Source organism: Hyla sarda, unplaced genomic scaffold (genome assembly GCF_029499605.1).
Source record: "Hyla sarda isolate aHylSar1 unplaced genomic scaffold, aHylSar1.hap1 scaffold_58, whole genome shotgun sequence".
Lineage (NCBI taxonomy): Eukaryota > Metazoa > Chordata > Amphibia > Anura > Hylidae > Hyla > Hyla sarda.
In genome coordinates, this window is record NW_026610592.1 from 247218 (window position 1) to 271838 (window position 24621).

Here is a 24621-nt window from a genome sequence, read left to right on the forward strand (position 1 = left end):
GAAACTTTATTTTGGCCTCTCTCATCAACAGGTTCAACATCCCAGTGACCAGTCTCGCCAGACCTCTCTACATCAATTGCGTTAACAATGAAAGATTGGACTGTGCCGTGCGTTACCGCACGGAACCCCTCCTAATGTGCATCGGACCTCATCACGAAAAAATTGAGTTTTTGGTCCTCTCCAATTGCACTTCCGAAATTCTCCTTGGACTACCCTGGCTTCAACACCATTCCCCAACCCTGGATTGGTCCACAGGGGAGATCAAGAGTTGGGGTACCTCTTGTTTCAAGGACTGCCTTAAACCGGTTACCAGTACTCCCTGCCGTGACCCTGTGGTTCCCCCTGTAACCGGTCTCCCTAAGGCCTATATGGACTTTGCTGATGTGTTTTGCAAAAAACAAGCTGAGACTCTTCCTCCTCACAGGCCTTATGACTGTCCTATTGACCTCCTCCCGGGTACTACTCCACCCCGGGGCAGAATTTATCCCCTGTCCGCCCCAGAGACTCTTGCTATGTCTGAGTACATCCAGGAAAATTTAAAAAAGGGCTTTATCCGCAAATCCTCCTCTCCTGCCGGAGCCGGATTTTTCTTTGTGTCCAAAAAAGATGGCTCCCTACGTCCTTGCATTGACTACCGCGGTCTTAACAAAATCACGGTAAAGAACCGCTACCCTCTACCTCTTATCTCTGAACTCTTTGATCGCCTCCAAGGTGCCCACATCTTTACCAAACTGGACTTAAGAGGTGCTTATAATCTCATCCGCATCAGAGAGGGGGATGAATGGAAAACGGCATTTAACACTAGAGATGGACACTCTGAGTATCTGGTCATGCCCTTTGGCCTGTGCAACGCCCCTGCCGTCTTCCAAGACTTTGTTAATGAAATTTTTCGTGATCTCTTATATTCCTGTGTTGTTGTGTATCTGGACGATATCCTGATTTTTTCTGCCAACCTAGAAGAACACCGCCAGCATGTCCGCATGGTTCTTCAGAGACTTCGTGACAATCAACTTTATGCCAAGATGGAGAAATGTCTATTTGAATGTCAATCTCTTCCTTTCCTAGGATACTTGGTCTCTGGCCAGGGACTACAAATGGATCCAGACAAACTCTCTGCCGTCTTAGATTGGCCACGCCCCTCCGGACTCCGTGCTATCCAACGTTTTTTGGGGTTCGCCAATTATTACAGACAATTTATTCCACATTTTTCCACCATTGTGGCTCCTATCGTGGCTTTAACCAAGAAGAATGCCAATCCTAAGTCATGGCCTCCTCAAGCGGAAGACGCCTTTAAACGGCTCAAGTCTGCCTTTTCTTCTGCTCCCGTGCTCTCCAGACCTGACCCATCTAAACCCTTCCTATTGGAGGTAGATGCCTCCTCAGTAGGAGCGGGAGCGGTCCTTCTACAAAAAAATTCTTCCGGGCATGCTGTTACTTGTGGTTTTTTTTATAGGACCTTCTCTCCGGCGGAGAGGAACTACTCCATCGGGGATCAAGAGCTACTAGCCATTAAATTAGCACTTGAGGAATGGAGGCATCTGCTGGAGGGATCAAGATTTCCAGTTATTATTTACACCGATCACAAAAATCTCTCCTATCTCCAGTCTGCCCAACGGCTGAATCCTCGCCAGGCCAGGTGGTCTCTGTTCTTTGCCCGATTTAATTTTGAAATTCACTTTCGGCCTGCCGATAAGAACATCAGGGCCGATGCTCTCTCTCGTTCCTCGGATGCCTCGGAAGTAGAGCTCTCTCCGCAACACATCATTCCTCCTGACTGCCTGATCTCCACTTCTCCAGCCTCCATCAGGCAAACTCCTCCAGGGAAGACCTTCGTCACTCCACGCCAACGCCTCGGAATCCTCAAATGGGGTCACTCCTCCCATCTCGCAGGCCATGCGGGCATCAAGAAATCCGTGCAACTCATCTCTCGTTTCTATTGGTGGCCGACTCTGGAGACGGATGTTGTTGATTTTGTGCGGGCCTGCACTGTCTGTGCCCGGGATAAGACTCCTCGCCAGAAGCCCGCTGGTCTTCTTCATCCTCTGCCTGTTACCGAACAGCCCTGGTCTCTGATTGGTATGGACTTTATTACAGACTTACCCTCATCCCGTGGCAACACTGTTGTTTGGGTGGTCGTTGAACGATTCTCCAAGATGGCACATTTCATCCCTCTTCCTGGTCTTCCTTCTGCGCCTCAGTTGGCAAAACAATTTTTTGTACACATTTTTCGTCTTCACGGGTTGCCCACGCAGATCGTCTCGGATAGAGGCGTCCAATTCGTGTCAAAATTCTGGAGGGCTCTCTGTAAACAACTCAAGATTAAATTAAACTTTTCTTCTGCTTATCATCCTCAATCCAATGGGCAAGTAGAAAGAATTAACCAGGTCCTGGGTGATTATTTACGGCATTTTGTTTCCTCCCGCCAGGATGACTGGGCAGATCTTCTACCATGGGCCGAATTCTCGTATAACTTCAGAGTTTCTGAATCTTCTTCCAAATCCCCATTTTTCGTGGTGTACGGCCGTCACCCTCTTCCCCCCCTCCCTACTCCCTTGCCCTCTGGTTTGCCCGCTGTGGATGAAATAACTCGTGATCTTTCCACCATATGGAAAGAGACCCAAAATTCTCTCTTACAGGCTTCATCACGCATGAAGAAGTTTGCTGATAAGAAAAGAAGAGCTCCCCCCATTTTTTCTCCCAGAGACAAGGTATGGCTCTCCGCTAAATATGTCCGCTTCCGTGTTCCCAGCTACAAATTGGGACCACGCTATCTTGGTCCTTTCAAAATTTTGTGCCAGATTAATCCTGTCTCTTATAAACTTCTTCTCCCTCCTTCTCTTCGTATTCCTAATGCCTTTCACGTTTCTCTTCTTAAACCACTCATCATCAACCGTTTCTCTCCTAAACTTATCTCTCCCACTCCTGTCTCCGGTTCTTCAGACATCTTTCCTGTAAAGGAGATACTGGCCTCCAAAAAGGTCAGAGGAAAAACCTTCTTTTTGGTTGACTGGGAGGGCTGTGGTCCTGAAGAGAGATCCTGGGAACCTGAGGACAATATCCTAGATAAAAGTCTGGTCCTCAGGTTCTCAGGCTCCAAGAAGAGGGGGAGACCCAAGGGGGGGGGTACTGTTACGCCGAGCGCTCCGGGTCCCCGCTCCTCCCCGGAGCGCTCGCTACACTCTCGCTCCCGCAGCGCCCCGGTCAGATCCACTGACCGGGTGCGCTGCGATACCGCCTCCAGCCGGGATGCGATTCGCGATGCGGGTGGCGCCCGCTCGCGATGCGCACCCCGGCTCCCGTACCTGACTCGCTCTCCGTCGGTCCTGTCCCGGCGCGCGCGGCCCCGCTCCCTAGGGCGCGCGCGCGCCGGGTCTCTGCGATTTAAAGGGCCACTGCGCCGCTGATTGGCGCAGTGGTTCTAATCTGTGTGTTCACCTGTGCACTCCCTATGTATACCTCACTTCCCCTGCACTCCCTCGCCGGATCTTGTTGCCATTGTGCCAGTGAAAGCGTTCCCTTGTGTGTTCCTAGCCTGTGTTCCAGACCTCCTGCCGTTGCCCCTGACTACGATCCTTGCTGCCTGCCCCGACCTTCTGCTACGTCCGACCTTGCTTCTGTCTACTCCCTTGTACCGCGCCTATCTTCAGCAGTCAGAGAGGTTGAGCCGTTGCTAGTGGATACGACCTGGTCACTACCGCCGCAGCAAGACCATCCCGCTTTGCGGCGGGCTCTGGTGAACACCAGTAGTGACTTAGAACCGGTCCACTAGCACGGTCCACGCCAATCCCTCTCTGGCACAGAGGATCCACCTCCTGCCAGCCGGCATCGTGACAACAACCACCCCAAAAATATGCAAAATTTTATCGAAATTGTCTGACAAAATACCTTTTTTTTGAAAAAACAAGCGCATATACATCAGTTCAGAAGACTCTATAATGCAGGACGGTGGACCACCCAAAGACATTCTTCTATAATATAATAAACCACACAATATGTTCAAATGTTTTAAATAATTGAAATTCCAAGACCAAGGCCCCACCTCTGCTGCATCAGTAACCCATATATTGCCTAACAGGCACAGACTGGAGTTGACTGATGCACTAGTACACACTACTAGTGTTGCTCGCGAATATTCGCAATTCGAATATTATTCGCGAATTTAGCATATTCGCGAATTCGCGAATTTCGCGAATATAGCGCTATATATTCGTAATTACGAATATTCGTTTTTTTTTTTTTTTTTTTCTTCACAGTACACATCACAGTGATCATCCCTCTCTGCTTCCAGCTTGTTTGGTGTAAAGAAGGCTCTAATACTACTGTGTGAGACTGGCGTGCGAAAATTCGCATATGCGAAAATGCGCATATGCTAATTTTCGCATATACGAATTATCACACATGCTAATTTTCGCATATGCGTATTTTCGCATACGCGAAAATAAAACGGGAATATAACGAATATGCGAATATTCGCGAATATATGACGAATATTCGTCCATATATTCGCGAATATTCGCGAATTCGAATATGGCCTATGCCGCTCAACACTACACACTACACACCCGTCACCCGAGCTTCACAATCCACCCCAAAAAAAACGCAACATTTTTTCGAAGTTGTCTGACAAAATACCTCTTTGTTAAAACAAGCGCATATACAGCAGTTCAGAAGACTCTATAATGCACGACGGTGGACCACCCAAAGACATTCTTCTCAAAAGTAATAAACCACACAATGTTTGAAATTTGGTTAAAAAAATTATTACATGTGTGTAAGTGCATCTGTCTCCAAAAAATCAGATGGCAAAAGGATTCTATTCGCCAAAAATGATTAAGCAGAGTTAATCCCTCTCCATCTATTTTTTTTTTTCATTAAAAAATCACACGCAACAAGTAAAATTTAATTTTATTACTGATAAAATTACCAGTAAATTTAACAATAACACTACCCAAGAGTGTTTAATTACCCCATACATTGCACCAGGAGCAGTCAGGAGTAGGTCTCAGCAGTACCCAAGCGGTTTTAATAACCCCTTACCTTGCCCGATCAATTGTGAGATCGAGCAATAACAGGTGTGTTATGGCCTCAGATGTCCTGGGCCGCACTAGCGCACCACTAAACGGATTAGAGTCTCTCTATCTTTCAAGGAGAGGTGCGTGTTGCACGCTGAAACCAGTTCGTGATAGGGATCTGTGATTGCAATTATTTAATCTTAAAACGAGGAATTACCAGTAAGTGAGGGTCATAAGCTGACGTTTATTAAGTCCCTGCCCTTTGTACACACCGCCCGTCGCTATAAGCGATTGGATTAGTTAGTGAGTTGGTTAGTGAGGTCCTCGGATCGGCCCAGGCGGGGTAGGAGAAGGCCCTGGCAGAGCGCCGAGAATTTAACGATCATTGTTGAAATTTGCATTAACCCCTTAAGGACCAATGCAAATAAACCTGTACGCCCCTGAAAGACCAGGCCTGTTTTTTCAAATCGGGGATGTCTGTCTTTATTAGAGAATAACTCTGGTAACGTTTTGCCAATCACGATAATTCTGACATTGTTTTTTTGTCACAAGTTGTCCTTCATGTACATAGTAAAAGTAAGCCGATATCATTTGTAGTTTATTTTTACAATGCAAAAAATCATGAAATTTTTACAAAAAAATACGATTTTTTGCTATTTTAACACTAATAGGTGGCATATATTTATACTTACTGACCAAATAGTTTATGAAACTTATACTTTCAGATGTCTACTTTATTTTGACGTCATTTTATAGTTTTTAATTAACATTTTAAATTAGTTAGAAGCCTAACAATTTAACCCCTTCCCGACCTATGACATACCTGTACGTCATGGGTGGCAAGGTGTTCCCGACCCATGACATACAGGTACGTCATGGACATTACTGCCGCTACTCGCGGCATCCCGCAGCGCCCGGAAAGATGGTGGCTATCACTGATAGCCACCCATCTTACCGTGCGACCACGGGGGGTTTCGTCCCCCACCCCCCCCCAGCGATCGCTGCTATCAGCTAGTCTAATCTGACTAGCTGATAGCAGCGTTTCGCTATCAGAATACTTAGCAGCGCGGTGTGTGAGTCCGGATCACGGGGATCGGGGGACACACCGCTCTGCTAAGTGTCCCTGACCCGTCCCCCGGCGTCACTTACCCGTCGGAGCGGTGTCTCGAGCGGTCCCGGCGTCCTCCGTGCGGTCCCGGCTGCGCTGCGTCCCGGAGGTGAGTTTCCGGCAGCAGTGCGGCATCTTCATTGGCAGCAGTGAGATCGCCGTAAAGCGATCTCACTGCTGCCTCTGGGAGTTTCAAAACTGCAACTCCCAGCATGCCCAGACAGCCTTTGGCTTTCTGGGCATGCTGGGAGTTGTAGTTTTGCAACATCTGGAGGTCCACAGTTTGGAGACCACTGTATAATGGTCTCCAATCTGTGCTCTTCCAGATGTTGCAAAACTACAAATCTCAGCATGCTCAGTCTGTCCAGGCATGCTGGGAGTTGTAGTTCTCTAACATCTGGAAGAGCACAGATTGGAGACCATTATACAGTGGTCTCCAAACTGTGGACCTCCAGATGTTGCAAAACTACAACTCCCAGCATGCCCAGACTGCCCAAGCATGCTGGAAGTTGTAGTTCGGCAACATCTGATCCTTCAGATATTGCCGAACTACAACTTCCAGCATGCCTTGGCAGTCTGGGCATGCTGGGAGTTGTAGTTTTGCAACAACTGGAGGCACACTAGTTGGGAAACATTGTCCGTTTCCTACCTCAGTGCCTCCAGCTGTTGCAATTGTTGCAAAACTATAACTCCCAGCATGCACTGACAGACCATGCATGCTGGGAGTTGTAGTTTTGCAACAGCTGGAGGCACACTGGTTTGGAAACACTAAGTTTGGTTGCAAAACACTTGAAAGTTTATTACTTAACTTAGTGTTTCCAAACCAGTGTTCCTCCAGCTGTTGCAAAACTACAACTCCCAGCATGCACGGACAGCCAAAGGGCATGCTCGGAGTTTGCAACAGCTGGATGTTTGCCCCCCCCCCCCTCAATGTTAATGTACAGGGTACACTCACATGGGCGGAGGTTTACAGTGAGTGCTGCAAGTTTGAGATGGCGCAAATTTTGCGCTGCAGCTCAAACTTCCAGCGGCAAACTTGCTGTGAACCTCTGCCCATGTGACTGTACCCTAAAAACACTACACTACACTGACACTAACCTAAAATAAAAAGTAAAAAACACTACATATACACATACCCCTACACAGCCCCCCTCCCCCCAAAAAATGAAAAACGTCTGGTACGCTACTGTTTCCAAAACGGAGCCTCCAGCTGTTGCAAAATAATAACTCCCAGTATTGCCGGACAGCCATTGACTGTCCAGGCATGCTGGGAGTTTTGCAACAGCTGGAGGCACCCTGTTTGGGAATCACTGGCGTAGAATACCCCTATGTCCACCCCTATGCAAATCCCTAATTCAGGCCTCAAATGCGCATGGCGCTCTCTCACTTTGGAGCCCTGTCGTATTTCAGGGCAACAGTTTTGGGACACATATGGGGTATCGCCGTACTCGGGAGAAATTGCCTTACAAATTTTGGGGGGCTTTTTCTTCTTTAACCCCTTATGAAAAGGTGAAGTTGGGGTCTACACCAGCATGTTAGTGTAAAAAAATAAATTTTTTACACTGACATGCTGGTGTTGCCCTATACTTTTCATTTTCACAAGAGGTAAAAGGGAAAAAAGACCCTCTAAATTTGTAACGCAATTTCTCCTGAGTACGGAGATACCCCATATGTGGGCGCAAAGTGCTCTGGGGGCGCACAAGGCCCAGAAGGGAGAGTGCACCATGTACATTTGAGGCGATTTGCACAGGGGTGGCTGATTGTTACAGCAGTTCTGACAAACGCAAAACAATAAATATCCACATGTAACCCCATTTTGGAAACTACACCCCTCACGGAATGTAATAAGGGGTGCAGTGAGCATTTACACCCCACTGGTGTATGACAGATTTTTGGAACAGTGGTCTGTGAAAATGAAAAATAAAATTTTTGATTTGCACAGTCCACTGTTTCAAATATCTGTCAAACGCCAGTGGGGTGTAAATGCTCACTGCACCCCTTATTAAATCCCATGAGGGGTATAGTTTCCAAAATGGGGTCACATGTGGGGGGGGGTCCACTGTTCTGGCACCATAGGGGCTTCCTAAATGGGACATGCCCCCCAAAAACCCTTTCAGAAAAACTCACTCTCCAAAATCCCATTGTCGCTCCTTCCCTTCTGAGCCCCCTACTGCGCCCGCCGAACACTTGACATACGCATATGAGGTATTTCCTTACTCAAGAGAAATTGGGTTACCAATTTTAGGGTGATTTCTCTCCTTTTGTAAAAATTCAAAAATTGGGTCTACAAGAAAATGCGAGTGTAAAAAATGAAGATTTAGAATTTTCTCCTTCACTTTGCTGCTATTCCTGTGAAACACCTAAAGGGTTAAAACACTTACTGAATGTCATTTTGAATACTTTGGGGGGTGCAGTTTTTATAATGGGGTCATTTATGGGGTATTTCTAATATGAAGATCCTTAAAATCCACTTCCAACCTGAACTGGGCCCTGAAAAATTACGATTTTGAAAATCTTGAGAAAAATTGGAAAATTGCTGCGGAACTTTGAAGCCCTCTGGTGTCTTCCAAAAGTAAAAATTTGTCAATTTTTTAATGCAAACACAAAGTAGACATATTTTATATGTGAATCAATATGTAATTTATTTGGAATATCCATTTTCCTTTCAAGCAGAGACTTTCAAAGTTAGAAAAATGCTAAATTTTCAAAATTTTCATGAAATTTTTAGATTTTTTACCAAGAAAGGATACAAATATCAGTGAAATTTTACCGATAACATAAAGTAGAATATGTCACGAAAAAACAATCTCGGAATCAGAATGATAAGTAAAAGCATTCCAGAGTTATTAATGCTTAAAGTGACAGTCGTCAGATTTTCAAAAAATGCCCAGGTCATGAAGGTGAAAATGGGCTGGGTCATGAAGGGGTTAACTTGAAATTTTGAAAATATTGAAAATTTGAAAAGTACATCTTTTTTTATGTGCTATGCAAGGTTTGCAGAAATTAAAAGGTAGAACATAGGAACACCCCCCCCCCAAATGACACCATTTAAAAAACTAGACCCCTCAAGGTATTCGCTAGGGGGTACAGTGAGTATTTGTCCACCATTACATATTACATGCTGCGGATGTCCGCCAATGCGATTCTACACATTATGCTTTTTTTTTTTTTATTAGATTCATTTAATAAATGTATTTTTAATTTTTTATTTTTTTATTTTTTACACTTTTATTACATTTTTATTTATTTTTACACTTTTATTTTATTTATTTATTTATTTTTACACTTTTTAATGCTTTGGAATACTTAGTATTCCAAAGCATTGCAGTTATATGCTGCCTGCCAGTTTTCACTAGCAGGCAGCATATTAGGACATGCCTCTGGCACGTCCTACAGGCAATACCCAGGGCAGACCTGGGGGTCTTTGTAGGACCCCCGGCTGCCCAGGTATGCAGCAGCACCCCGCAATGCTCCGGTGTGCTGCAGGAGAGACAGAGGGAGCCCCCTCCCTCTGTCAGAACTCCTTACAGGGAGCGGTCACTTCTGACCGCGGCTGTAGGGGTTAAACTGTCGGGAGTGAAGTGAACTTCATTCCCGGCAGTGCGGCCACACACAGCACCCCGCGATCGCGATGCGGGGTGCTGCAGAGGAGACAGAGGGAGATCCCTCCCTCTGTCATAACACTTACAGCCTGCGGTCACTTCCGACCGCGGCTGTAAGGGTTAAAACTGCCGGGACCGAAGTTTACTTCGGTCCTGGCAGTGCAGCAGGGTCCCGGCTGTGTGATACAGCCGAGTCCCTGCCGCGATCTCGTGGGTGCACTGGGCAGCACCCACGAGAAGAATGGACGAGTATAGACATCCAGGTGCGGGAACGCCCGCCAACCTGGACGTCTATACTCGTCCATGGTCGTTATCGGGTTAAGCATGTATTTAGCTACAGCTAAATATCCCAAAATTTAAGGCCCAAGGCCAGAGGCACCAGGGAGGCAAGTAGTTCCTGAAAGACAAAGAATGAGTCTGGAGCAGTCATTTGCAGTACCCAAGAGGGTTTCATAACCCCTTACATTTAAAGATCAATGTTGACATTTGCATTAAGCATGTATTTAGCTACTGCTAAACTTCTAAAAATTATAGGCCCAAAGCCAGAAGCTTCAGTTTTCCCCATATTAGGAGCATAGTTGTCCCCCAGATTAGGCAGCATAGATGTCCCCCAGATTAGGACCATAGTTGTCCCCCAGATTAGGCAGCATAGATGTCACCCAGATTAGGAGCATACTTGTCCCTCAGATTAGGCAGCATAGATGTCCCCCAGATTAGGCAGCATAGTTGTCCCCCAATCAGCGCGGGCCGGTCAGAGCCAATCAAAGGGCCATATGTGTCAAGCGGGCCGTACAATCCCCAGGTCTGCCCCAGAGGGTTTCATAACCAACCACAATAGAGAAAATTTTGTTGTAGGAGCATGGTCAATCCACTCAGACCCATCTGTCATTGGTGGCTGGAAATCCTGGCTGATCCATCCCTGATTCATCTTGACAAACGTCAGTCTCTCCACATTTTTAGTGGACAGACGAGTTCGCCTTGGGGTGACTATGGCCCCGGCCGCACTAAACACCCGCTCTGATGGCACACTACTGGCCGGGCAGGACAGCTTTTCCAGGGCAAACTCCGCTAGTTGCGGCCATAAATCGAGTTTGGCTGCCCAGAAGTCCAGCGGATCTTCAACGGTTGTTGGCAGGGTCATGTCGAGGTAAGCCATCACCTGCTGGTTCAGGTCCTGCTCCATGTCCACCTGCTGCTGATGAGTAGCTTCACTATGCGGCTGAAGGAAGCTACTCATCAGCGACTGTAGACTCAGGCTGCTGCTGATTGAGCCGGTACTGCTCCTGCCACCCCTCCCCTCCCCAGCAGCCGTGGCAGTGGAAGGTGACCGCAGAGGGCCCCCCGAGTCAGACCTGCGAGTGGATGGACCATGTGGCCGATAGGCATCAGCCAACCGACTACGTAGAAGCTCCCTGAAGTAGGTCAGTTTGTCCTCCCTCTCAGTGGGTGTAAAAAAGGCCCCCATTCTGGGCCGGTAGCAAGGGTCTAATAAGGTGGAGATCCAGAAGTCATCGCGCTAACGAATTTTGACAATTCGGGGGTCAATACGCAAGCAACTCAGCATGCATCGTGCCATTTGTGACAGTGACTCACTGGGACTACCTGCCTCCATCTCCACTGCATACTGCCACGGTGTGTCTGGGTCCTCTGTCTCGCCTCCCTCGTAATAACCCTCCAGCTCCTCTGGCTGCTCCTGCTCCTCCCCTCCTGTCCAATGACCAGAAACACCGGCCATCTCATCCACCGTAAACTGTGCTCCGCTCTGCCCCTCATCATCCTCCTCCAGTTCATCCCCCACAGGACTCATGTAGCCTTCTGATGTAGGCGCAACATCTCCATTGCCGTGACCAGCCATGTTTTCAATCATTTTTTGGAGTAAATGTAGGTGTGGAATTACGTCGTTCATGGCGTAATTCGAGCGACTAACAAAAAATGTGGCTTCCTCAAAGGGCCTCAGCAAACGGCAGGTGTCACGTATGAGCTGCCACTTGTTCACATTGAAGTTACACAGGGGAGTACTCCTATCTGCTTGTATCATCAAAAAATCCGTGATGGCTTTTCTTTGTTCTTATAGTCTGTCCAACATATGGAGGGTGGAATTCCAACGTGTGGCAACTCACAAATGAGACGATGTTGTGGGATACCGTTCTGACGCTGCAGCTCAAGCAAAGTGTGCTTGGCGGTGTACGAGTGGCTGAAGTGCATGCACAGTTTCCTTGCCATTGTCAGGACGTCTTGCAAATGGGGTGAAGACTTGATGAACTTCTTGACAACCAGATTCAACACGTGTGCCATGCAGGGCGAATGGTTCACACTTCCTTGTCGCAGCGCGGCCACAATGTTCTTCCCATTGTCGGTCACCATGGTTCCCATTTCCAGATTTCGTGGAGTAAGCCATACTCGGATTTCTTCCCTAATGAACTTCAGCAGTTCCTCCCCTGTGTGACTCCGTTCGCCAAGGCAAACCATGTGAAGGACGGCTTGACAGCGCTGTGCCCTACACACGTGGTACGATGAAGGGCCACCGAGATTTGGATGTGCAGTGGAGGCCGAGGACACGGGGGAGGAGGAGGAGGAGGCGCAAACTGTAAAAGGACCAACTGCCTGGGAGCGAGAGCGTGGAGGAGGAAGCGGTGTGACCTGTCCAAGTTGCTGCTGTGGCTGTGCAGGAACAACATTTACCCAGTGGGCTGTAAATGACATGTATTGTCACTGCCCGTAGTTACAGCTCCACACATCGGCGCTGCCGTGCACTTTTGAACACACCGACAGGCTCAAGGACTGGCTCACCTTCTCTTGTACAAACTTATGCAGGGCTGGTACTGCCTTCTTCGCAAAGAAATGACAGCTTGGGACTCTCCACCTTGGCAAGCCATCAATTCCCTGAAAGCTGCAGAGTCCACCAGTTGGAAAGGGAGGGACTGCAACACCAGCAACTTGGACAGGAGCACATTCAACTTCTGCGCCGTTGGATGAGTGGGCGCATACTGTTGTCTTTTGGACATGGCTTCGCCGATCGATTGTTAGCGGAATGGCTGACTACGAGCGGAGGAAGCAGGAGCGCAAGAAGGATGGTTTGACACAATGCTCCCTTCGGCTGAGGTGGTGGAGCCTTGGCTGGATGACGGAGGGAGCGGATGGCCACTGGGTGATGCGGCAGGCTGGATCACTACCTCGGAGCCACGGTTATCCCAGGCCGCTTTATGGTGGCGAATCATGTGTTGACGCAGGGCCATGGTGCCGAGATTGGGACCTTGGCCACGCTTCACTTTCTGCCCACAGATTTTGCATGTGACTACGCTAAGGTCCTCCGGATTCTTTATGAAGAACAACCACACCGCAGAGTAGCTGATTTTCCCACCCGTAGTTCGCACTATTTCACTGCTATTGGCGCCGTCTCCAGGAACCCCTGTTCCACTACCTCCCTGAATGGTAGCTTGCCGCGAACTAGGTGGTCTCCCCCTGGCACGTTTGGCTCCTGAATTTCCACTACTACCACCACCACGCTGATTGCCAACCCACCACCACGCTGATTGCCAACCGTGCTACCGCCTTGCTGCCTCATAGACAAAGAGCAAATCTCTTCTGCTGATGATGATGATGATGATGAAGCCCCGGCTTCTGCACCCGGCTCCCAATTGCGATCGGCTTCATCATCATCAAAAGATGTGTGCACGTCACTGATGTCCTCCTCGTGTTCCACAACAGTGTCTGCCTCAGGACCCTGAACAATTGAAACACCGCCTCCCACGTCACTCTCCGCATCACTACTTGCCCGCCTTGCGGAGCAAGGGACACATGTCTCCTCACATTCTTGGCTGCCCATTAGATGCTGACTGTCCTCTATTACATCGTCCTCGCTAAATAGTGGAGCTGAACCCAAAGCATGAGATACTTCTTTGGGAGAGGGAACAGCATAGGACAAAGGCAATGGGATTACGGGGACTGCTCCCGGGCCATGCCAACTGAGGGTTGTGTCTGAGGAACCCACCGACTCTTGACTGGGGTTGTCAGATGTCGCTTGTGATGATGGGGATGAGTGTGCAAACCAATTGACGAGGAGAGATGGGTCGACGACACGACCGCTGGGTGTTAACGGGAGCTCAGGGCCTATTGCTGCGACTCCTGCTGCCACTCGCCCCAAGTCTGCTGCCAACTCTGCCTGACGTATGTAGGCCTCTGCCCCTTCTCTGTGCACGTCCTGGCACTTCCCTGCCTGACATACTTAGTGCGTTTATGAGGGTATAGAACAGCAGCAGGCGATTACTTACGGCTGTCCTTTCAAAGTATATAGGCCCTAGACAGAATAACAGTTACTAAATAGTACACTCCTTTGTTGTATGTATGCCCTTTGCAATGATGAGCGCACTTGTAAGCGTATTTATAGGCAGAAAAAAACTCTTTTTTTGTTGTATACACCAGCCAGTGTATACTAATGTGTGGAATAGCACTGAATTTAGCACCGAGACAGAAATACAGGTACTAAATAGAACACTACTTGGTTGTATGTATGCCCTTTGCAATGATGAGCGCATTTGTATGCAGGAAAAACTTTTTTTTTTCTTTAATACACCGGCAGGTGTATAACTAGTGTTGAGCGGCATAGGCCATATTCGAATTCGCGAATATATGGACGAATATTAGTCATATATTCGTGAATATTCGCATATTCGTAATATTCTCGTTTTATTTTCGCATATGCGAAAATTAACATTTGCGAAAATTTGCTTATAGAAAAATTTGCATAAGCGAAAATGCGCATATTAGAAAATTTGTATATGCAAATTTTCGCATATGCGAAAATTCGCATGCCAGTCTCACACAGTAGTATTAGAGCCTTCTTTACACCACACAAGCTGGAAGCAGAGAGGGGTGATCACTGTGATGTGTACTGAGAAAAAAAAATAAAACTAATATTCGTAATTACGAATATATAGTGCTATATTCGCAAATATTCGCGAATATGCGATATTCGCGAATAAAATTCGCATTGCGAATATTCGCGAGCAACACTATGTTGAACGTGTGGCATAACACTTAATTTAGCACAGAGACAGAAAAAAAGGTGGTATATGGTACGCTATTTGCTTGTATGTAGGCCCTTTGCAATGATAAGGCAACTGTTAAGCGTATTTTTACTCAGGAAAACGTGTGGTATAACACTGAATTTAGCACAGAGACTGAGTAACAGGTGAAAAATGGTAAAAAGGCACTAAAGTCCACACTAATATGACTTATTTCTGAACAGCAGCAGGACCCAACAGTGCAGCACCACAAAAAAAAATCCAGGGATTAAACCCTAAATTGCACTCTGTCACACAATTCTGAGCAGCAGAAGATTTGTTGAGAAAAAAAACCTCAATAGAGCAGAAAAATGAGGAGATAAGATGCTTCAGAAAGTTCAGGCAGCTTGGAGATCTGTATGAGGCAGCTGACAGCTATCTGCCCCTCTCTGCTGCAATGCTAAATAACGTGAATAGGAGGTTTAGCAATCAATGATCCTTCTCAGAGTAACAGCACAGCACTCTGCACTCCTGTCTTTCCCTAATGCTGATGTGACTAGCAGTTGCAGTGTAACGCTGTGGTATGAGCTATTCACACACACGCAGTCCCGTCCTCTCTATCTCTGAGTGCATAGATGAAATGAAGAGAGGAACGATGACTGACGATTATATAGGGCTGTGACATCACAGGGGTCAATGAATGCTGATAGGCTGCATCTCACATGTGGTTCAGGGTCAGCCCGCCTACCTTCATTCCCGCCGCTGTTTCCCGCCCTCCCATAATCCCCTGCCCCATGTACTCACATGTTTTTCCGCCATCTTAGGTCCCCAATAGCCTGGAATGCTGTAAAATGGAGTTTAATGAAGCGATTCGTGCGATAGAATCGCGGCGATATTCGTATTCGTTGCGAAACAAATTTTTCATGAAATTCGTAACAAATTCGGGTTCGTCAAGTTTGATTCGCTCATCTCTAGCCCCGACATATAAAAGCATCGTATGTCAATGCTGACATCGACATGCAATGGCCTCTGAGAGGCCATCTTATGTCGATTTGATCACATGTCGGGGCCATCACATGTCGGGGGGTTACTGTAGTAACCTGTCGATGATTATGTGCTATTCCCACTGCTCATAACTTCCTGTTCTCCATCTCTATTGCCCGCTCAGCCAATCACTGGCCACAGAGGGGACCAGCCTCATACAGCAATTTGCCGAATGGGCATTTTCCATGTGTCAGGACAAAAAACAGGAAGTTCTGAGCAGCGGACAACACTAAGAACGACGCCAGGAGGGGATCTTTGGCAGGTGAGTACATCTTAGTGTAACCTAAGAACCCCTGAGCACATCTTAGTGTAAAATATTTCCCTGAACAGCACCTTTTAATTAAATCTAAGCCATATGGACTGACCTTTGTGTACTTCACAGCAATGTCTATGTAATTTCCTTACAGCAGAACCTTCCATTATCCCATGAGACATCAGAACCTGAAGGAATCTCTGGTGACTTGCAGTGATGGCCATTCTTCCCTGTCAAATAAAAAGCAAAAGACAATTATTACAATGTACAGTGATACCTCAACTTACAATGGCCTCAACATACAATAGTTTCAACATACAATGGTCTTTTCTGGACCATCGTAACTTGAAACCAGACTCAACATACAATGTACAGACAGTCCAGATCTGTGATACGTGTCAATGGCCGGAAGAACTGACCAAACAGAATGAGCAATTCACTGGTAAAACACCTGTATTACTGAAGCGTATGCACTGACTGGTGTCTGGTTGCACAACCTACAATACAGAGAGGTATTACATGTTCTGTACACTTTACCTGTACCAGGGATAGCTGCTCCTTTGGACACCAGGTCAGGGCGACTCCATTTTACTTTTTTTTTTACGACATTGTATGTATTGTACAGGACCCTGAAGAAGCTGCCGTCCTCTACATAGACCAGTGTTTCCCAAGCAGGGTGCCCCCAGCTGTTGCTAAACTACAACTCCCAGCATGCCCGGACAGCCTTTGGCTGTCCGGGCATGCTGGGAGTTGTAGTTTTGCAACAGCTGGAGGCTCCCTGCTTGGAAAACACTGACATAGACAGTGATTGCTGCTCCCAGCAGGGTTTGTGCGGGTGTGTCTCCTGAGACTTCCAGCAGAGCAGAGCCAAGCAGAGATTTCCAACAAGCTTTCCCCAGGTTTGTGGCAGATTCCTGGGGAAGAAGCTCCTGCAATGGAGCCTCGTGGCTCCACTCCCCGTTCCAGGCTGGCGGGAAGTGGAGTGAAAACTTCGACAGCCATTGTTCCGGCCGGGAGAAGATCGGGCAGAGTCTGCAGCAATGCAGGCTCTGCTACCCAGGCTACGGATGCCAGCCAGAGATCCACTGGTGGAAGAAAGGCAAGGAAAAGCAGTGTGGAGATGTGGTCGGAGAGTGGGCCCGGCGAGTCCAGTTCCACGTACTGCTCCCGCATGGCCGCAAGGTTTGCGGAGTACGAGCAGCGCGGCAAGGAGCTGAGGATGGCCAGAGAGGATCTGCGTGCGACCCAGAGTCTGATGAGTACCGGATCCAGAAAGAGCAAGCCAGAACTGAAGAAGAGGATAACATCGCTGAAAGGCGAGATTGTGAGGCTGGAGGCGAGGAGAGCGGAGATACTGGAGGGGAGCGGTCTCTTCAAGGAGAAGCTGATCAACAGCAATCGGTTTGCCGCCACGAAATCCCCAGGTAAGGTGGAGGTGGATGATGGGGAGAGTAGTGGCGGCGAAGATAGTGAGGATGGTGGTGAAGAGGAGAAGATGGAGGAAAGTGTGGGAGTTGTAGCTACTCCAGGTGACACCCGGACCCAGGACAGCTACATTGAGGCTGGACAGGTGGCACTTCCGCCAAGCGAGAGTGAGGAGGATGACGTGGAGGGTGAGGCTGGGGGTCTGCTGAGGGCAATTGTGATGCAGGAGTCCCCAGCCCACCTCCAGAATTTCACCTTTGGGGATGAGGAGTGTGAAGATGTGGCGGTCAAGCAGAGGTCCAAGAAAAGGAAGACAAAGGAGACGGTACAATATGTATTTGTCCCCTTCCAGCAGTCTGGGCCAGCTGCAAAGCTGGTTCAGGCTGCGGGCTCCCCCAAACTGCCAGACCCCGTTCCTGTGGTGGAGCGGGGCCAGCACGGGGAGTACAGTAAGGCGTCAGCAACGGCTAAGGGCGCAATAGTTGTGAAGCCCACCCATCCTGTCGGTAGGGAAGGGCAGGATGGGCACATGCCGGGCAGCTCTGGCACTGCAGGACCGCCCCAGGGTGGCAGGGGGCGTGTCCAAGTGCCAGAGGCAAGTTATGCTGCCGTGTGCTCGGGGGGCGGTTCCCCGAGTACTGTGGGCACTACTGGCGCCGCGGGGCACTCCCCTGTGAGGGGGGGGAGTGTCCGGGCGCCAGAGAGCGTTGTGTCTGTGTGCTCGGGGGGCGGTCCCCCGAGTACAGTGTGTTCTGCGGGCACTGCAGGGCACACCCCTGTGAGGGGGGGGAGTGTCCCGGTGTCGGGATCAGTGTCCGGCAATGGCGCCGTGGGAGGAGCTGGGGTGCGCTCGGTGGGGCAGCCCCAGACTCAGGAGGCACCATTGATCATTCAGAAGGAGGAGCCATCATCATCAGCAGCAGCAGCCAAGCCGGAAATTAAGCCAGCGGTACTACAAATCCCAGCCAGCCCAGAATCAGTTAGGCAGGGTATGAGTGAGAATGCTGAGTGTAGTAGTGTTTTGGATGAGAGGAGTGTCAGTGGAGTGAATGTTGGTGGGAGTAGTGGTATGGATGGAAAAAAGGATGATGTGAGTGGTGGTGTGAATGGTGGTTCTGGGTCTGGGTCTGGGTCTGGCCCGGCTGCCCCCCCGGCAGTGACTGCTCCTAGGAGCTATGCTAATGTCGCTGCCGGGGGTCCAGGGGGATCCCCGTCTCCGTCCGTCCCCGGGGGTTACTTGCAACAGCGCCTCCTGGAGGCTCTGCGTAGGGGAGACAGGTCGATCCAGGTAGAGGGAAGGGGTGAGGTCGACCTGTCTTTCTGGATAGAGAGGCACGGTTTGGGGGCTTTCCGAGAGCAGAATGGGGAGGTGGTCTGGTCCCTCCCGACAACCGGGCAGGACAATAACCGCAGGAATGTGGTCCGTCTGATTTGGAGGGGTGAGGATGCGTGCCCACCTCGCGCTAAAGTGGTTGAGCTCCTCCTCCAGATGGAATTCAGGGCGAGTGACATCTTTGCCCTGATCCACCCCTACGGTACGTCCGAGTTTGACGTCAGTTTCGTTCGGCCAGAGGGTCTCGAACTCTTCTGGTCAAACTACGAGGTGGCGAAGAACGAGCCCGGCTGGCGGGATTTTGCCGTAAAGGCAATTTCCCGTCAGAACTCGGTCAAGAAGGTGACCGTTTTGACCCGTAACGAGTCACTTTCTTGTTACGACATCATGACCTGGCTCGGTCGGTATGGGGATGTGACGGACATGCCCAAGAAAAACATTGATGAGCACGGGATCTGGTCCGGGGCCTGGACGTTTTCCGTCAAACTCAGGCGTTCAGGGAGTACGGTTGCCCACATTCCGTCAGCCGCCTTCCTTGGACGTGACAGGATCCAGGTCTTCTACCAGGGGCAGCCTAAGGTCTGTCACAGGTGCGGTAGCCCCACCCATTTTAGCGCAGCTTGTACTGTACAGGTCTGTGCTTTGTGTGGTGGGGTGGGTCATCTGGCCGCATCCTGTAGGCAGATCCGCTGCCATCTGTGTGGTGTCCTCGGGCACCCTTTCAGCCGTTGTCCTAGCGCCTTCGCCCGTGCGGCGGCCGCTCCGGCTGGGGAGAGCTGTGAAGTTGCCTCGGCTGGAGAGGGTACGAGCAGGGATGGGGGCGCACCAGGGCTAGTGAGGAAGAAGGGCCCCGCCAAACTAAGGCGGGAGGAAAATCGGAGGAGGAGTAGGGAGCAGGAGAGTGCCCAAGTGACGGGGGTAGCTCCGGCCCCTGCTCCTGAAGCTGGCCCTGAAATGACTGAAGCCCTGGAGGAGGACGTGCTGGATGAGGAGGTCAGGAGACTGGGCGAAGAGGAAGGCAATATGGCCGACTCTTCCGATTCCTCCCACTATGAAAGTGTGGATGAGGAGAGTGTAGAGAAGGCCAAAAAGAAAGACAAGGGCAAAAGGAAAGGGAGAAAGAAGAGGTCCAAGCCCTCTCTCCCTCGTACTGCGGGCCGGGTCCAAAGCGGAAGCCTGACTGCCCCCCCTCTGGTTGACCTGTCAAACCGGTACCTCGTCCTTGATAACATCTCCTCCCCCTCCTTGGAGGGGGAAGGTGAGGGCGAGGTGCCTAGGGAGAGAGAGCCTCTGGGGGGAACTGGGCCCTGTCCTGTTGAGGCACCTTCCTCAGAGGGCAGGGCTAGACCGGGGTCGGACGGAGACGGGGACCATATGGACCAGAGTGAGTCCAAAAAAAGGGGTAAAAGCGGTCCTGCCCTTTCTTCTTCTTCTGGGGATGAGGGCACGAAGAAGAAGGGAAAGAAGAAACAAAGGTGAGGCCATCTAACTTAATCACCCATGATGGCGGCACTCACCCCATTGACGCTGGCATCCATTAACTGTGCCAGCATAAAGTCTGATACGGCTAGATTCGCAGCCTTTGATTTTCTCGGCCGTGTTGAAGCCGACATTTTGTATCTGCAGGAGACCAGGTTGTCAGATTCAGCCTCCCTGGTAAAAGCCAGAAGAGAGTGGAGGTGCGGTCCCTCCCACTGGTCTCTTGCGGCTGAGCCGTATAGTGGGGTGGCGGTCCTTTTTACCGCTCCGGTTGAATGCCGACGGGTTATTGAGTTAGAAATGGGGAGGTGCCTGATCTTAGATGTCCTCATGAAGGGGCAAGAGCTCCGGCTCATTAACATCTACGCCCCACAAACCAAGTGGGGCCGCAAAGATCTCTTTATGAGGATTAAGCCCTTCCTTTTTACTAGCCGGCAAGTGATTTTTGGAGGGGACTTCAATAATGTCACGAGGTCCCAAGATAGGAGAGGTTCCAATGGTCCGCTGGCTTACGATAGCGTGGCCCTCAATAATATAGTTAGGGAAGCTCGCCTAGAGGACGCCCACATCCGGAGCCCCTCAGGCCACGTGGGTTTCACCTATCATCGAGGTAGCTGCAGGTCTAGGATAGACAGGTTTTATTTAAAGGAGGAAGCCGTCTCTTCCGCAGTGTCCGTGGTTGAGGTGGAATTCTCCGATCACTGTATGATTTTGTTTTCCTTGAATGTTTCAGAGACCCCCCGGATGGGTAAAGGTTATTGGAAGCTGAATTCGTCCCTCCTGGAGGAAGCGGAGATAAGACAGTCCTTTGAGGACTTTCTTCAGAGTCAGGTACCTTTACTGGACTTTTGTAGTAGTAAGTCAGAGTGGTGGGAGATATTCAAGAAGCGGGTTGCGGGGTTCTTCCGCCAGCTCTCGAGCCTCAGGTCCCTGAATAGGTACCGCCTGTATCGGGGTCTGAGGAGGAAACTCGAGCTCCTTGTCTCGACTGGAGGTAGCCGGGAGGATATCTCCAGAGTGAAATCCTTGCTGATGGGGTGTCAGTACGATAGGCACGCATCTTTGGTTTTTGAGAGGGATTACGGGAGGTACCGCTCGCCCGACCCTTACAAGAACTGTAAGATGTCAGTGAGTAGTAAAGTGGTCTCAGGACTGATTGATAGTACGGGATCTCTGAATCGGTCCAGATCAGGGATCCTGGAGGTCGTCAGATCCTTCTACTCGCACCTCTTGGGAAGGAAGGATCTAAATCGAGACGGGATGTCGGCTTTCCTGGCTGAAACTATTCCTGAGCCAGGGGTAGACCCCTCTCTTGATGTTTTGGCAGAAGAAATCAGGGAAGAGGAAGTGAGACTGGCGATCGAGGGGCTCGCCCCCAAGAAGTCGCCAGGCCCGGATGGCTTAACATCCGAGTGGTACAGGACCTTTAAGGAGTCTTTAGCTCCCCTCTTGACTGAGGTATTCAATGAGTGTCTCTCCTCGGGCACTCTACCAAAGTCAATGAGGAGGTCAGCCCTGATTCTTCTGTCAAAGGGTAAAGATCCTAGCCGGATTGAGAATTGGAGGCCCATAGCTCTTCTCAATACGGACAGGAAGCTTCTGGCCAAGATACTGTTTAATCGGTTGGTGAAGTTTGCACCCCGGCTCCTTTCGGGGGCCCAGCACTGCTCTGTTCCGGGCCGAAGCACCTTAAGTGCTGTCCTCAGTGTCAGGGAGGCAGTGGAGCGGAGTAGTGCGGGTCTCTGGAAGGGGTACATGCTGTCCTTGGATCAGGCCAAAGCATTTGATCGGGTGAACCACGAATACCTCTGGTCTGTCCTCCTGAGATATGGCTTACCGAGTACTTTTGTGAATTGGCTTGTCACCTTATATGCAGGGGCAGAGAGTTTCCCGCTGGTGAACGGTTGGTCTGGCCGCTCTTTTGAGGTGGGGTCCGGAGTCCGTCAGGGTTGTCCTTTGAGCCCGCTGTTATACGTGTTCGCAATCGATCCCTTCGTCCGGAGGGTAGATTGTGGGCCGTTGGCGGGAGTCGGGATGACTCTGGCGGAGCCGGATGTCGCCCAGAGAGTGGTGGCGTACGCTGATGATGTCACTATTTTCGTCTCCTCACGGGAGGAGGTCGATGTGGTGATGTCAGAGGTGGACCGCTACTCGGAGGCATCCGGGTCCAAGATCAACCGGGATAAGTGTGAAAGTCTCTGGCTGGGAGGGGGAGATCCCACGTTTGATCTCCCTGACACCCTTCCAGGGCTCCAAGAGTCAGCAAAAATTCTGGGCATCACATTCGGCCAGGATGATTATCCCACCAAAAACTGGGATGGTAAGCTCCAGGATGCCACTCAGAGGGTGAACCAGTGGAAGGGTTGGTCTATGACCCTCAGGGAAAGGGTACACCTGATCAAATCGTACCTGCTCCCCTTGTTTATCTATCTGGGCAGTGTATGTATCTTACCAGAGGCTTACTACACTAGGGTCTACAGCCTGTTTTTCCAACTGTTATGGGGGAACAGGTTGAACCTAGTCAAGAGGGAGGTTACGTACCGCACGAGGAGACTAGGGGGTTTATCTATGGTAAACCCCGTGGTGTTCTTAACGAACACCTTCTTGAAAGCCAACATTGCAAACCTCTGGAAAGAGAGGGCTCCTCCGTGGGTACTCTCCTGCAAGGAGTGGTTTCGGCCTTTCTTCCAGGAATGGGAGACAGGAGGGCAAGTGAAGGACCTCCGTACACCACATGGATATCTTCCGGCTTACGCTACCCCGACTCTGAAGGCGATACGTCGGTGGGGTCTGGGAGTGTGGGAGATCAGGACCCAGTCAAGGCAGTTCCTTGACAAACGGGTTCTGTTGACCCACTTCCAGAAGCCTCTGGCGCTCAGGGACTGCCCAGGTCGGGATCTGAGGGAGGGGTTGTATCTTTTAAACATGAAAAGGATCCCCCAGAAGTTTTGGGACTTGGCCTGGCGCTGCTTTCAGGGGAAGCTATGTGTAAGGGACAACCTGAAGTACAGGAACTCTGATGACCGGGGATGTCCCCGAGAAGAGTGTGGGGACACGCTGGAAAGCATGGACCACTTCCTGCTTCATTGTCCCTTTAACATAGGGGTCTACAACAGGGTGGGCGCTTCCATCGGCTGGAGTCAACTTGCCGGCCTTGCCTATCCGGAGTGGGCTTATGGGGCATTCAGGAACCTGGGTGGCCGAGATCGGGGCACTTTATTTTTAGTCAGTTTAGTGGTTAGGTACTACACGTGGAACGCACGGTGCTTAGTGTCGACCCAACAGAAAATCCTCTCCGAGGTGGAGGTCTGTAGGAACATCACTGGTGACCTCGGGAAGATCAGGTCTTTGGAGTATGGCAGTCTTGGTACCAGTAGGGCTTCTCTCCTGTGGAGAGGTTTCTCATTTCATGTGCCCTAGGTACTAAACCTTTTGGGTAGAGTACCTTTTATTTTTGGTTAGGGGCAGTGTTATAGGGGTAGAGATAGGGTGAGGGTAGGGTCAGATTTATTGTAGGGATAGAATTAGGGAGAATTGTAGGGGGAGTTAGGGAAAGAGTATAAAATGATTTATGTATCAGGTCTGCCATCCTTCTCCCTGGTGGTGGGCTGATGCATGTGCACATTAGCTTTTTGTTTTGTTTTCAATTTACATGGTATGAAGGGCTTACAGGCAACCAAACTTGGGCCTAAAGGGGGTGGTGGTTCAGAATGTATAAGTTTGTATATAAGTTGGTTGGGAGGAGTGTTAGGTGGGGAGGGTGTATTTGTGGGTGGTGGTTTTGTGGTGTTTTGGGGTCCTGACATGGGTCAGTTAAGGACTGGACTTTGTGAACTGTATGGACGGTATGGACTCTGACCCATGTACAGGAGGGGTGCTGTGGGTGAGGGGACAGTTTTAGTGTAGGTGTTTTCCGTTGTTTTCTGTAGTATATTTTTGTGTATTTTCAGTAAGTTTTGTATTGTGTTTTGTATATATTGTGTTTTGTATTTATATTGTTTTATATTATATAGTGTATAGTGCAGTCGGGCCAGTAGTTAAGTAGTGTCATATGTGTTTATGTGTATGTATATGTGTGCGTTTATGTGTATATACATGTGTATGTATATATATATATATATGTATGTATGTGTATGCTTGCGTATATGCATGTATACATGTTTGTGTATAAAATTTTATATTTTATTTTTTCCTCCTTGGGGGGGCTGCTCCCCTCCGGTGTCTCTGTTCTCCTCGCTTCCGGCTTCGCGGTCTCGCTTTTCGGCGGTGTTGTCCTTTTCTTCGGTTGTGGCTTGCTCTTTTTGGGTCCGGCTCTCGCCGGTTTCTGGGCCGCGCGCAGATCCTCTCTGGCCGTCCTCGGCT

The 24621-nt window shown here is 49.6% G+C and overlaps 1 protein-coding gene across 19 annotated transcripts in view; it reads left to right on the forward strand.

Moving 5' to 3' along the window:
- LOC130340261 (golgin subfamily A member 6-like protein 22) overlaps positions 1 to 24621 on the forward strand; it is a 548567-nt gene that overhangs the window by 76451 nt on the left and 447495 nt on the right. The gene's annotated exons all lie outside the window — the stretch shown is intronic.